Source organism: Lethenteron reissneri, chromosome 34, assembly GCF_015708825.2.
Source record: "Lethenteron reissneri isolate LAM-NWPU_2019-01 chromosome 34, ASM1570882v1, whole genome shotgun sequence".
In the NCBI taxonomy this organism is placed as follows: Eukaryota; Metazoa; Chordata; class Hyperoartia; order Petromyzontiformes; family Petromyzontidae; genus Lethenteron; species Lethenteron reissneri.
In genome coordinates, this window is record NC_083812.1 from 15,869,773 (window position 1) to 15,883,380 (window position 13,608).

The 13,608-nt window shown below is 45.7% G+C and overlaps 1 protein-coding gene across 3 annotated transcripts in view; it reads left to right on the plus strand.

The window, feature by feature from the left end:
• Positions 1-13,608, plus strand: part of LOC133350739 (ankyrin-3-like) — a 263,868-nt gene that overhangs the window by 71,988 nt on the left and 178,272 nt on the right. Inside the window, exon 1 of one of the 3 annotated variants that reach the window (XM_061565440.1) lies at positions 11,781-11,933. The exons of the other annotated variants lie outside the window; for them this stretch is intronic. The gene's annotated coding sequence lies outside the window, so the exon portion shown is untranslated. Of the gene's footprint in view, positions 1-11,780; positions 11,934-13,608 lie in introns of those variants that run through there. 3 annotated transcript variants of the gene reach the window in all.

The following is a 13,608-nucleotide window of genomic DNA, read 5'->3' on the forward strand; positions in this document are numbered from 1 at the left end:
CTTCGGGCGATTTGCCACTATTCTATTCTAGCAAATCGCCCGTACATGCTGGATGGTATTACCCAAAAACCTTTATGACGTGTAATTTACATTTTTTTAAAGCTGGCCATCTGATTTGAGCGATTTTGTTTTACTTGGTTTAATAGTTAAGTGTTATTATTATTATTATGACTGTGGCATGGATTCTTTGTTGGTGCCCGTATTAGCAGTATTCTTTACAGAGTAATGGGTTGTGCCGGTTCAAGCAACCCTTTTAAATTGGCATTCACATTCAAAGTGTTCTTTTACGCGTGAGCAAGTCCGTGTAACATTTCCGTTCGCAGACGGACAAAAGTTAATTTCGTATTCCGGTTCAGAAATAAAAAATACTGCAAATGGAAAGTGTTCCTCTGCACGATCCCAAGGCAATTAAATGGTTACGCAACGCGTGCGATGATCAGACAATCCTTGGTAATGTGCTCACCGGTTGTATGGTTTATTTTATACAACAACAAAACAACGGTGAGATCTCGGAGGCGAAAATAATTTTGCGCATTTAAAATAATCACCGGCGCTCGCAAGAGCTGCGGAGATGCTGGTAGTCATGGCGATGGTTCTGACCTCACCGCGTTGCACAAGATGCCATTAAATAATTCAGACCGAAAATCCCGATTTACCAGACTTTGAGACCTGTTTTCAAATGTCCCATATTCCTGCAGTTCCTATTAAACATGTATGACCCAAACCGGTCATTTTAAAGTACATTGCAGAAAAAAAGTCTTATTCGTTTCTGGCACTTTGTACAAATAAATGGGCATTTATCTTAAGCCTTCGTTTGCCCAGCGTTTTTGCACATCACCACACACACACACACAATATGTCAGAGTTTAATTAAAATGGCTTTTGCTACCAAATAATGATTGCCCTTTGCAGTAATGATGGCTGCATCCACCAGTTGCAATCTCTGCTGGGGGACATGGATGTTTGAGATGGGCGGATTTGTTCATCACCTGGACCTGCTGCTGATTAAGCTGCTCGGCAAATGAGAATTAGAGGAATATGTTACCCCGTTGCAGAAATTGCTTTGCACTGTCAACGTTTGTAAGCGTGGCGAATGCCTTTTAGCCTAGCTTGGGTGGCTCAGCGATACAGTTCTAAACCTCGATAAAAAGAGGAACTGTCTTCTTGGTTCTTTCGGTAAAGTCACGTAGAATGGAAATAATAAAATAATAAAAATAAAACATAAAATAATTATCACGACGTTTCGACCACAACGCAAGCAGCCGGCTGCTTGCGTTGTGGCCGAAACGTCGTTGTGGCCGAAACGTCGTGAGAATTATTTTACCGAAAGAACCAAGAAGATGAATCCCTGCAGTCACGAAAGCTTTAAATCGAAAAGAGGAACTGCTTTGTGGGGAAGTCAACGTGATTGTCCTTTAGTACCGCTCGCTCCTGCCTAAGGAATCTGGAATTTCCACCACTGGCTCAGGGCTGTAAATTGAGTATGAAACTACTTAGACTTTTGAATGGGGTTAATTCCTTCTCGTTAATAGTTTTTTCACAATTTACAAAAGGGTTCTTACCAGTTGTTGGCAATTATCACCGAAATGTAAACTGCATGTATGTTGAACTTCTTTCGCACCGTACGTAGCCAACCGTGCGAACCGGCGGTTGTTGATACTGCCCCTGTTGCAGCATATTGAAATTGTCTCTAAATACTCGACTGTAAGCGCATGGACAAAAGCCCACTTCGCACGTTGTGGATGGTAAACAGCTTCGCGTGTGCGCCCGTGTGGCAGGTGTGGCACGCGCGTACCGTGTCGTGTGTAGTAGCCCCCTGTGTCAATGGTTTCCCACGGATGCGCGCACTGTCATTGGCGGTGCAGAGCTGCGTTGGGAAAGACCGTTCTTGTAAACACGGCAGACGTTGTCCACGTGCGGCGGCGTGGGCCACGCCCCTCCGCTTGAGTTTCGGGCCTCTCCCGGGGGGGCTGAGAGCTGCCGCCAGCGTGGAGCGAGCTGCCGAGGTTAGACAAAGATCATTAATGCCACCGCGGGCAGCCCCGATAACGACGCTGCGATGAACGTTTTTGGCAAATGAAGCAACAACAGAAACGCTAATCGCGGCGTACAATCCAAGCATGCGTTTTGGGAGAAGGGGCAGTGTGTGAGAGTTTAGAGTTTTAAAATAGTTCGGAATTGTTCTCATTATCTAGAATAGATTGGAACCAAATCTTCGGTCATGCTGAAGCTTTTTTTTCTGCTCCACTGCAATTGCCTATAAGTGCAAATAATGTTCGTAATTGCGCTTGGTCTTTGCCAATTCGCATTTTTCATATTTTGTCAAAAAGCTGTGCCATTGAGTAAGCCAGCCATTAGATGCGATTGGACATTTTGCTCGTGAAATATGCACAAAATCAGCTCGTGATTAGAGGATGATCGGGGATTCTTTTTTCTAATATCTGCACAACGTTCTCATTACGCGAACAAAGCCAAGGAGGTTCAATCGCCGTGGTGCAGGAAATGCAATGAATCTTCCTAACAAGGCCGTTAATACAACTACTGGCTTATTAAGGGTGTCAGCGACACATTAGGGCCGTGTGTGGGAAGTGTTTGCACATCCCATCCAGGCTGAGGCTGTTAGCGTGACGGGGTGGGGCATGCAGTGTCTAGACGCAGCAGACGAGCGTCTGCCTCCGCATTTGCCTTGTGAAATACAGCACCCAGTGTTGTATTGTACTGTATCGTGAACCGGGCGTCAGGGTGGGAGCGGTGGTAACACTCACGCCCCACGACTTCGATTCCCGACTCGGGCGTATTGCTGTGTGCAGCGTGTATGTTCTCTCCCCTGCCCTCCCCCCTCCCGTGGGTTTCCTCTGGCTTGTCCGGTTTCATCCCAGATGTTGTAAAAAAAATATAACACCCATATCGATGCGTAACTGCCATCAATCAAACATCCAAATATTGCAGATTTACCTGCGTATCGCACGCAGAAGCATTGAGCCCCCCCCCCCCCCATTAAGACTCAGTCTTTTCTGAGTAAACCAGCGTAAAAAAAATAATAGTACAACAACGAATTAATTATTTGGTCTTAAAACATCCAGATCCCATAATGCTGCCTCGACCAAGGAATTGTCAAAATGAGATCTGTGAGGTCACTTTTTTTCTTCTCTTCTGAGCTGCGTCGTATAATGTTTCATATTTTGCATTTTGTTGGGAAAATACCCCGGTGCTCTAAATGGCAGATGAAATCAGGGTGATGGCTGTGCATTCGTCACATCGGACTGGAACGCGGTGATACGGAGGGACGGGGAGTCGTGCGATTGGAGGTGATAGATTTTGTAGTGTGAAGTGAAAATAGTTATTACTGTACCTCCCCAAAAAAAAATCGGTGATGTACAAACAGAAATATAAAATCTGTATTTTTTACGTTAAACAATGTGTGGCTAAGTCACATATGAAAGATGCAAAGCGGGTGATCACAAAAACTGTTGAGTGATTTTTTTTAAACAATAAATTACATTAGAAGAAGATTAGTCACACTGCTTTCCTTTTTTTTTAATAAGGGACTGGTAACACAAAGGAACAAACGCGAATGTGAGACAGTGACACACGTCCAGTCAGACAGACAGCTGATATGAAAGAAAAGTCTCAATCTTTTGTGAGAAAGAAAAACAACGAAGACACTTCTGTCTTACCTGCCGGATCTAAAGGGGTCACCTTTGCATCAGCAAACGGGAAGGAAAAATACAACCTTTTTTTGCAAACTCACTTATTGAAGAAGATTGCATCTCACTTTCATTTGCAGGCACAACTGTGGAACAGGAATTCTAAGAATGAACTTTTTCTTCGTATTTCATACGAGCAAATATCGGAAATTGTAGCTAGAAGGCTGACATGTTAGTGAGAAGAAACATAAATATATCAGGAAGGCTTTACAGACGAATTAACTTATCCTGTACACACCGTCTGCAGGAGATGCATAATTTGAGCCACTCTCCTCCGTGCTGCTGCTGCCACGGTTTACGCCATTCTATTTCACCGAGTCTACGTTAGTCATGCGTAAAATCTTGAATTGGATTTTTAATGAGTCTGTACAGTCAGCAACTGGGCATAGTATCAGCAGCATGCTACCAAAGCGCACTGTTAATGTGTGTGTGCATTCCTTCATGTGTTAACTCATAGTAGTTTTATGTGCACGAGTACAGCTCTCGTGTCAATCAACTGTTGGCTAAGGGCCTCCCCGTACCGCGTGGTTCGTCGGGGTTATTTGACCATACTTCACCGTACTAGTCAGGGTCGGTGCAATATTTTGAATCTCTAACGTGACACAGTTTTGGTTGCTATTTGCTTCATTGCTGTACGTTTTCTTATTTATTTCTGCTGACCCGGGTCACTCTGGCTAATGAGAATCATCACCGGGTGAAACAAACAGACAGTGGGGAGCAAATACATGAGAGCATAGTACAGTACCACAATGGCTTTTGCTGCAACTGCTTTTAAAAAAAAATTAGGTGTCATGATCAGATTCTTCGAACAATCGTTCACCATGTTTGTTCACAGGTAAGTGTGTCCGCTATCTCAACTCGACCCACTAACAGAACCACGTTTGTGATCAAGGCCAAGTGAAGCATTCCGGCAGCCACTGGATTATTTCCTTCTGCCACCATCGCTGCGGCCACGGAATCTGCTCTCAATCAAATGTATTTTTATTTTATTACAGCAACAACGATTGCAGAAAATCTGGTTATTGGGGATACACATCTTCCAAGTGGCACCGGCACATTGCAGGATACATAGTGACCCCCCCCCCCCCAGCTGTGATCGAGGTAGCGATATAGAGAGAGAAGAAGAGAATGAGAGAGATACAGAAACAGAAAGGAGATGGAAGAAAGAGAAGGGGGAAAAGTGGCTGGCAGGAAAATCACAAAGGGGGAAGGAGTCAAACGATGAGGGAACGGGCCAAAGCATCGTGTCTTAACGCTAGATCACCTGCAGTCTTAAACTGCCATGTGCTCTCTTCCCCATGAGACACGAACTCTCACCAGCCGATTGTGAGAATGGAGACAAGGGGGGCGTTGAGAGAGTGACCGCGAGGGCCGCTTGATAAGTACCTCACGGGCGGCGCTCCTCCCGCTAAATCGCTGCAAGTCTAAGCAAAGCGAAGGCCAAATTCAATAGCAGCACATTATCTGTTTGGAGCAGTCAGGAGGCCTAATGGCCTACATTTTGTAATGTATTGGCTCCTCTCTTGTGATGATTGCATATTGAACCACAGATAACCGCTTCAAATGTAATCAAGCGGTATTGAATTATCATGGCTAAATATACCAATGCTTGTGCCGCACTGACTCGTGCCGTTGATTTGAGAGATTCACCTTCACCGTTTGACCTTAGCGGTTTGTTATTCTGATGTTTTTTTTTTGGGGGGGGGGGGGGCGGGGGGAAATTGTTGCTTTTCAGATTTGACAAGCCATCGGTGTGCTCTGCCACAGCAACATTTTAATTCCTTAACGGTAAACAAGCCGTTACTGATCATAATTATCATCATTGTAGTCATCATCATCATTGTAGTAATCATTGTAGTTATCGTCATCATTGTAGTCATCGTAATCATCGTCGTGGTCATCATCATTATTGTAGTAATCATTGTAGTCATCATCGTCGTAGTCATCATCATTGTAGTAATCATCATCGTCGTAGTAATCATCATCGTAGTGATCATCATTATATTCACCATCATAATCATCGTCGTAGTCATCATCATCGTAGTCATCATTGCCATTACCGCAAACCTCATTTTACGCTTTCCCTTGTACTCTGACGTCTCAAGATGACCTTTGTATAACCTTGCCGAATGAAAAAATAACATACGAGCTCTTATACTATACTGTATGTCACCTTTTAATAATGCTGTTTGTTACTGGCCGCCAGGCGTTTTCAGCTTTTGAGGCTGTGGTCAGCAACCGTACTATAAAAAAAGAAAATAAACACAAATCCGTAGGCAGACCGGCACAGAGAGAACAACCCTGACGCAGCTCACATTCTGTTGCTGCCGTGCAAGTGGGAGTCGTAACGCGATTACGTCGTATAAGCAGGGCCGCGCGCGCGTGTGTGTGTGTGTACAACAAGGTTGGGCTGTGTGACACACAACCATTCTGACACACGATGGTTTTTACTGGCACGGCGCTCTCTAGCTTGCTCGTGGTGATTTACGAAGACGTAGAGAAATAAGCCAGCAGCGACGATAGATGAAATCCATTCCATGTGACGGAGGTTTTTTTTTTTATACCGCTGAGGTTTTATGGAAAGTTTATGTATAAGTGATAATAAAAGGAAAACACCACCTTTGCACAATGATATGCCCATTACTGTCTATAGAAAAAACAACTATAAGGGTTTATTTATGAGGTTTGTGAGTGTATATGCTGTATAATGGTCATACTCGCAAGCTGGATTTTCCCATTTATATTGGCTAAAGTGTCACACTCCATGGGAGGCAAATTACTTGGTTCACGGTTGATGAAGATTGCAAGTATATCTTGCAGTGTTTAGCATGAGACTGAATGCAATGGAGAAGCTGATCCCGTCCTTTGAGTGACACTAATTAACTTTCAAGCAATTATTTTTTTGTGCCGTCCAAAATTGAAAAATTGTATTTGTGAATTTTACTTTGTAAGCATCGACTTAACTATCATTATCGTCAACAGCAGCAGCAGCCGCAGCCATGATAATTCTACCACTGGGTGAGGTCCCCCCTGAGTTCCCACCATCTCTCACGGTCTTGGGATGTAAAAATCCACCTAAGCACCATTCCAATTTGTATGTACATATGTCGAACTTATTTTGCACCGTACGTCGCCGACCGTGCTAACCGGAGGTGTCACTTGGCCACGGTCATCTCCATACGCAAGGGGATGTTGTTCCTGTGTGGAGCAGCAGCAGCAGCACGGGCGGTGAGTGCTAACAACCGTCTGGTGCCTTCCAGCTTATCTGGCCGTTTGCTGCAGCCATGCGGGATTGCGACACAAAGAGCAGGAGGAGGGAGGGGAGGGATGCGAATTAATGAAATGCACAGTGACGCGCGTCTGCATTGCTCTGAAAAATGAAAGAATGCCATCATTGGTTATCGCATGCGCAGATGGCCGGGCAATGAGAAGACAAATTGAGTAACAGGCCCCGTGCTCTGAAACAGCCCGAGGGGTTGGACTATGCTGTTTGATTTGGAGTGGCACCATGGCCGCAGGTAGCGCGCTTGCCTTAAAACAACACATTCCGAGCGGAGGAGTGGTACGACAGACCAGGGTGCGCGTTCGCCCTTGTGGATGGTATCAGCCAATTGCTGGTATCTCGGATTAATTCAGGTTGCGCTTTTTTAATACTTGCCATTTCAGAGCAAACACGGGCCATTCGTGAAGTGTTCATTTCGGTCCACTGGTGATCAATATCCACCCATCCGTTTGATCGCCTGTGTTCTGGTTCGGTGGTGCCATGACGTGATGGTTAGCCTGCTGCACTGTGAAAACACCCACATATATTTGATTCCCGGCCATGGCACTGTCCGTCTCCCAACGTACGTTGACCAGCGTGGGGAAGTATGGTCACACAATCCCTATGATCGACACGACGTGGGGTGGCCTTCATCCAGCAGAGGATTGACAAAGTTATCACTATTGTTGTATTATGGTTAATTTTCGTGGCCATAGCTACCCTAGACTGAACACATATTTCAAAAATAAAAAAAAGTTTTTGGTCTCGTAGGAGGGAGGTATCACTTGTATTGGCCTTGAATTAACATAAAACACGTGCTTTCAATTTGCAGTGCTGTGCGAACTCCTCATATCGCTGTAGCATGGAAATACCATAATACAATTACACGTCGCTCTGAGTAACCCAGGGCAGGTTGTGAATGTGGTGACGGACGGCGCTGATTGTATGGTCATAACTACGCACATCATACAAAATCAGACGATAAGTACAGCACTTTCCTCAATGCTGCCATCTCACGTGAAACTTGAATGGTGCAAGCGGGCCAGCCTCCAGAATCCATGTGCAAAAGTAATGGCCTCATAAAACGAATTTGCTTTTTTCATTGCCATGATGTAAAACATTCTAAATGAATGATAAACGCCTTGCTTTCGTAGTTTCTTGAGTGTGTATGTATTGTAGAGATGTTAACTACCTCGTCTGGTATACAGGAGTTCGTGAGTTCGATCCCAACCCTGACGCCTGTATATTTGGAGTTTGCATGTCCCTCTCTTATTTACTGTGATCGCGTGGATTTTTCTCCGGGTCCTCCGGTTTTCCCCTCCACATTTAGAATCAACGTCACGCATTAGAGTATTTGGCTGCTAGAAATTTCCCCATGATCAACCACTGCGTTGAGCTATTATTTGTGGCTGGTTGCTTCTGAAAATGAACGATACATCTCAGTGGGCCTTACCTGGTCAATTAATATGTAAAAAAATGTCAAGTGTAGAACATTTCGGTAATCATACATTTGAGAGCTTTACAGTTGCATCTTGACACTGTAAGGTAACTGAAGAAGACAAGCTTGATGCGTTGAATGGCCTTTGTTGTTATTGTCACCGTATATGTACAAACGTGTGTGTACAAAGAAATAATCTAAACGAGCGTGAAGTATTAACGTGAAGGTCAAAACGTGACCCGAGATTTCCTGCTCAAATAAACATTGAGCTGGTCCTCATCTCCTGCTCACTGCCCTAAACCAGAGGTGGTAATTCCACCTTCCTTTGGTGGAGGAAAGTCTATCTGGCACCAAACTTGGGTTTTAACTCTCAACCTTCCGATTGTGAGCTGCTTTCTCCATGGCTGAGCCACCTGGCCGGACAAAGTGAAGGAGTCGGTGCTCTACTCAACACAGCAGAGTTGGATATGTCGCCATGTGGACTTGCAGGGGGTAATCGCATTGGATTGTTTGGCTGCTTGAAATTTCCACGCGATGATAAGCCACTTCGTCGATCTATGATTTGTGGCCAGGTCGCTTCTGAAAAAGAAGCTAATAGCTCAGTGGGCTTTACCTGCTAAAAGAAACAGATTTTTTTTCAGTGATTTTTTTACCTGTCCAAATAATTGTATTTCCTATCGTGTTTTCGTATTGTTTGTTGTTGCAACTTTCTGACCCACCACTTCTGGACATCTGTGAACAGGAACTTTAGAGCTCATCGGATTCCTCCAGAATAAATAAAGATTCTGATTCTGACTTAAATGAGGCACCTCGTCATATTTAAAGATGGTAGGTAGTCATTTGAAGCATGAACAACGATGACCGTCGATGCTGACCAAAGCAAGGTTGTGATGCGGCGGACATACAATGGAGTCTCTGGTCAGGGGGCGAGTTGAGCTTGGAAATCCTCGCCCTATCTGATGCCGCACAGTGGCACCAAAATGTCAGCATTGCCTTAAATCAGTCTCAGTTCTGGCTGCTCTTTGGGCATGTATAAAAATGTAAAAAACTATTCATCAGGTGTGGATGAATGCAGCTGCAATGGAAGCATCACCATGTCCACGCGACACGGTTGCAGCATTGGATGTGACATTGCGTTATCCCTGTGAACAAACACATTTCCGAGTCGACATTTGGACACTTGTGTGATTGAGAAGCTTTTAATTGGCAGTGCAACAGTATATCATGGTTTGGTTGAGATACTGCGTCTTACATAATTTTCAATCAATTGATAATGGGAAATGAATCTCACTTCACTTTGAATACTTTATTCCTTTCATGTGCGGCTGGCTTGTGGTGACAAAGAAGCAAAGCGCAGGCAGGGATAATCGGTAGTTCATTGGAAAATGCCATCATCACCATCATCAGCCATGGTCGATCCACTGCTGGATGAAGCCTTTCCCCAAGCCACTGCCACTCCTCACCATTCTGCGATGAAACCATCTATCCATGGGAAAATGTAAAAAAAATAGATCGGTTTTTTTGGGGTATTTTGGCCACAGCCACAGGAATAGATTTAAATGTGCCTTGTGGGGTGACGTTATGTAAAGTGTGCATTGCTGATTGCCCCTGGCTAGAGGATGTATAATTCAGTGACGGCTGACGGATGCAATTCCAGGCAGCTGTGTCCTGCTACGCGCAGAGGTGCGTGCGTGTGATACGCATGCGCCCCAGCCACCCGTGGGACCCCAGCATCAGGGAGTCGGTCCCCATGGCAACGTGAAGACGGCATGTGTGGGCAAAGCCCGTCGCCACGGTAACGCAATAGCGCTCCCCAGTTGCCATGGCGATGGGGCAAGTCATTTGGGTTGTCGGTGTCCCCTGAACATGCCCACCATTGTCTCTGTGTATAAGTAGGAAGCAAAGTGCAGGGGTCAGCGCGCTGAGCTAAGAACCCAGTTACCCAAGTTTGATTGCCCGCTCACGGCCACGCCAGTGACGATTATCTGAACCGGTTCTGGGCCTCTGCTAGGTCGACTCAGCCTCAAATGAGTACCTGGTGCGGTGTGTAAAAACATCGCCACGAGGGAGACACAAAGGCGGCCTGGCCTTGGTGCTCGCCACCCACCCCCTGGTGTGCCGTTCTGGCCTCCGTAGGTGCTCGCTAACAGCACTTGCCCCAACAGTATGTTAAGGCTATAGGGGAATCGTTTTTCTCTTTTTATGTGAGGAGACAAAGGCGGTCAGGCATGGTGGTGGCTACCCACCCCTCGTATTCAGTGCCGGCCTTAATAGATGCTTGCTCTCTAACAGCACATGCCCCTGCAATTAGTACGGCTACAGGGAGACTTTTGTATGTGTGTATATGCACACACGTGTGTAAAGACTAGGCTGTTTACAGCGCTTTGTCAAGGCACTGCTGGTGGGTTGTTTGACAATCCTTCACCAAGCTGATCATAGCCACACTCTTAGGTTTTTTCCGGTAAAGTCACGTAGGTAAAATTAAATAAATAATACAGTTTTATAATAAAAATAATAATAGAAATAAATTTATAAATCACGACGTTTCGGAGGCAACACAAATCTCCGTCATCAGGTGGGACCGTCACAGCTGAATTTACTGTATTAATTGAGGCCAGTTTGTGCAGCCTGAGACCTGGCGCCGGTTCAAATAACATTCAGCACGGACGTAAGCCATTGCCAGCAGTCTAACCCAGGCCACCGGTTTCGTAGCGCGGCGCGCGGTTTTAAATTTCACGTTCAGAAATGACTGTGGCTCAGAAGGTAATCGCTCGCTTATCACTTCAAGAGATAATTGTTAGGTTCGAGTATTATTCTTCGTCTCCAACAGGAGGACTTTGATAGAATCTTTGCTGCAGCCATCAGGATTTCACCCAAACAATAATGTTATGCTATACACGTCTCACGCTGACGGTTATTAAAATTGTAATGGCCCTTGAAAATAAATATTCTTGACAAGCTATATTAGTCTCACCAATAGACACCTGCTGCTGCAGGCTATCATACCAATCGTCTCCGCAAGTGTAGCTCTCATGGAACCATAGCGCTATGGAATGCCTCATTAAGGATGGCCCAATGTTTACGCATTTCTGATCCGTATGCCATAGCAGGGAACACACGCTGAGATTAAACGCTCACTTGGTTCGTCACATCAGTGTGTTGTATATTACCTGGCGATGACCTATCGATCTTAACCATGTACATTCACAAGGAACGTGGTACAAAAGCTCAAATGTGTACGAAGAATAATAATAATAAAAATAACGTACACCTCTCAAGCGCCTTTCATCATCTAAAGGATAGAACGCACCATCTAGAGGATAGAACGCACCACCTATGGGACAGAACTCATCATCACGCACGTAGAGTGGCGACTCAGGCTCGTGTGCAGGAGGAGCTCGTCGGATTGTTGCATCCTGAGGAATGGCGACGACTCGGTGTGGCCGTCGTCTCGCAGCGGGTGGATCATGGCTGCTGCTCCTGATAATGACGAGTGTCAGACTGCTCCAATGCATCGCGCCTCTGGGTAAGCGTAACCTGTTGCTCTCGTGTTCAAACAACGGACGTTTCAAATTAAACTGCGAGTTTTTCTTTCATTTCCCTTCGTGGATTTTGTTTGAACTGCAATTAACGAAATCCCTACCCTTTGACGCGCACGGATATCTGCGATGGGTCACGTTGAGCGACTGGGGTGTGACTTTCTTTTCGGTTGGACGGAGGCTTTGCTGAAGTCTGCTCGGGGTGAATGGAAACCTCCTCTTCCTCCCCCTCCCGTCTGCTGTTGCTGCCTTCGCGGCTGCAACAGGGCTGCAACGGGGATGCAACTCTGCACCTGCGGATGTAACTGCAGAGCAGAGGGGCCACCTGGGCGCTAATTAAGGCACAGTAAGCCCTAATCAGGGCTTTTCAGAGGTCACTTTGATTAATTTGGAAATTAATTGATAATTTAAAGGGCAGAGAGCGTGACCACTGAATCCCCAACCTCTTGTTTCACCTGTTGCTATGATAAAGCATTGTTGTTGCTGATAACGCTAACCCAGTCGATCCTCATCTATTATTAATATGTAGATGGATAACATGCACAGCCTGTTTTATCAATCCACAGCGATGTGTAAGGGCCTCTGCATGCCGTACGGTCTTGAAGGTTATTCGTCCATACCTCACCACGCTGCTCAATGCGTGTTGGTGAAGATGCGGAGCATAGAAGTACAGTGCAACAATTGATTTTTCTGCACTGTGCTCTGCTGACTCCCACATAACGCACACCGCTCAACCACCTGTGACAACCAGGCATGCAGGGTGGAGGGTCGCCCATCAAAGCACTATCCAGGCTCAAATCTGCTGAGCTTCCAAGATCTGACGAGATGGGTCGAGTTTCCGGGCGAATTGGTCACGGGCTTAATCACTTATTAATTAATTCGCCTTTTTGCCCGTCCAGGGACGCGCGTATTTCAGTAAATCTGAAACTTGCAAGCGAAAAGCAGACGGCGGCGTGATATTCATTGCATCCATTCGTGTGCAATTTGTAAGGGCGCGGTGACACAGACCTATTTCATTTTAAGGTTATAATCCCTTGTTCATCATGACTTCCTTTTTACTTCGATGTCTCAACAGCGTTACGGAGATCGCGTGACGTGAGGGTTCTGCCTTTGTAGTGAGGGTTGTGAGTTTACGCCGAGGAGGGGGCAGGAGGCGCCTCGCCCCCCCCCCCCCCCATCTGGAGTGACGTCACCCGCCCATGATTATTAATGAAGGGGAGGATCCATGTGGAGGACGTCACCTGTTCATGATTATTAATGAGGGGGGCTGGCCGACGTGGAGTGACGTCACGCGCGGGACACACAGACATTCTTGGTTAATTATAGTAGTGAATGGGATGTAAGCATGTGGCTTGACCGAGGCAAGCTGTCTGTGAAGACAAATTCATATAAGACTCCTCAGAGCCCACGGGCTAAAAGATTTATTGGCTAACGACAGCGAGGGGGGAGGGAAATGGGTGGCATCTTTATCGCCTCCCAGCCACATTTAGACAAAGCTGACATACAGGAAGTCCTCCTCTCGTTTGCCTCATCTGCTTCTTTGGGATATTTTCTGTCAAATTAGAATCTACCCCTTTGTTAAATTCAATAAAGCCATTCTCGCAGCACGATACCAAACTGCCACCGCAAATATCGGCATGGGGTTTGTTTGCGTTTTCTTAT